Genomic DNA, 2242 nt, shown 5'->3' on the forward strand with positions numbered 1-2242 from the left:
CGTTCTGAATCCGCGCTGCCTTAGCTTCACGAGTGCGCCGGCTCTCTTCCCCCGTCTGCGCGTCCTGAAGCGCTTGATCAGCACAGCAGCTCCGCCGACTACAATGTCCAGCAAAACATCAGAATAATCGAAAACCGGTGAAATATCGGGTGGTGTGTACTTCCGAATGTCCAGCAATTCGTCTCTGGTGAAACTGATTGCAGGGATATAACTAAAGACAGGACAAACTAACAAAAACATAAAAACAACTGCGGAGCATGCCACGGAGGCAGCCATCAGCGTCGGCGCCATCTTTTTGAAAGATCTTTTCATCTTTCAAAAAAGAGATTGTTACAAACGTAAAACTGGAGAAGCACAAGAAATCTGAGAAAATTTTATACCGCGATAAACTGAACAAAGATGCCAGGGACCGTTATATCGAAAAACTGGCATCCATTAAGAACATAGATCCATATGAGTTGACCGCAATAAGTTGGAGCGCCGACCCCTCGTTGCTGCCTCCTACCTCATACGCTGACATCGTCAACTATCTGGTTTATGGTATAAGTGCATATACATGTGAACACTTCAAAAACTATAAATCTCTTGAAGCCCACGGACACTTCACCAATGGATGGGTACAAGATTTATTTACATTTCGGCCGAAGGACTGCAACAACTGTAGTGACGTCAAAGGTAAGGTGGTGTAGTGATGATAATATCATATGATATACAGATATAATCAGTGCTTAATTAGCCACTTCTAGTAATAACTGATGTTTTTTTTCTTGTTGATGCTGTTCATGTTACACAAATGGCCTTATGTGCCACACAGCCTGAGGGCAAGAATCTTTTGTGTAAGTAGCACGTTTCAAAAACATGTTTGTTCTAAAACATGCAGTGTGGTAAAGGTGACCTGAAAAGGGTTTTCTGTTCTTACTTCAATGTCAGTATATACTTAAAAGTATGAATTGTACTGACATTTACTTGTAGTATTTCGATACATGTTCTGTTACCACTAATTTGCACTATTGTAAGTTGTTGTCAACATATTTCTACGGCTCCAGCATTAAACCTTACCCTGTGTTTGGATTCCATACTTCATTTGGCTGTGGAAGTAAACAAGACAAACAAGAAAGTAATAAACATAAAATTTATTAAGTCGGAAATGCGAGATATAATCATTGTTTACAATGGCAATTCTGAATTTTTACTTAGAATTGCGTGATATAAACTCGCAATTGCGAGTTATAAAGTGAGAATTGTGAGATAGAAACTCGCAATTCTGAGAAATGAAGTTGTGTGATATAAACTCGCAATTCTGAGAAATTAAGTCGGAAATGCGAGATATAAACTGGCAATTCTGAATTTTTACTTAGAATTGCGTGATATAAACTCGCAATTGCGAGTTATAAAGTCAGAATTGTGTGATATAAAATCGTAATTGTGAGAAATTAATGATTTTTTTATCAGAATTGCGTCATATAAACTCGCAATCTCACAATTCTGAGAAAAAACGTCAGAATTGCGAGATTATATGACGCAATTCTGAGAAAAAAAAGTCAGAATTGTGAGATTATATAACGCAATTGCGAGAAAAAAGTCAGAATTGTGAGATAAAAAGTCGCAATTACCTTTTTTATTTTTTACTCAGTGGTGGAAACGGGCTTTCGTAGTAAACAGATGGTGTGCGGTCCATTTTAGTATAGCAGGGGTCACCAGACTTGATCCTGGAGGGCCGGTGTACCGACGAAACATGCTACCTATCAGATTGTGCTACCAAAAATATATTTACATTGTTTTAAGGGTAAGTTTAGGGTAAGGGTAGGTGTGGACGGTAGGTTTAGGGTAGGGGTAGGTATGGACATAAAAAAAAGCCTCAAACCACATGAATAAGATGCTATAGCACAAAATGATAGGTAGCTTTTTTTGCTATCGATTTAGCACAAATCATCAGAACACCGGTGTCCTGCAGAGTTTAGCTTTAAAGGGTCATGAAACCCCAGACTAATTTTTCTGAGATTTTAGCAGAGGTGTTTGTGTTGCACATCATAGAAGACAATGTTAGCATCCGATAATTTTAACTGTTGGAGAAAACTGGTTAATTTTAAGCTTTTTTGTGCTATTTTCATCTTCCGGGTTTAACATCTACATTGTGTTGACGTCACAATTTGTGACGTGGCGATGGACTATAGTACATCGATGACTCGTCGGTGTCTATTAAATTATTCATGAGACTGCGTGTTCTTATCCTATGAGAAGA

This window comes from Sinocyclocheilus rhinocerous, unplaced genomic scaffold (assembly GCF_001515625.1).
Source record: "Sinocyclocheilus rhinocerous isolate Xijiao unplaced genomic scaffold, SAMN03320098_v1.1 scaffold184, whole genome shotgun sequence".
In the NCBI taxonomy this organism is placed as follows: domain Eukaryota; kingdom Metazoa; phylum Chordata; class Actinopteri; order Cypriniformes; family Cyprinidae; genus Sinocyclocheilus; species Sinocyclocheilus rhinocerous.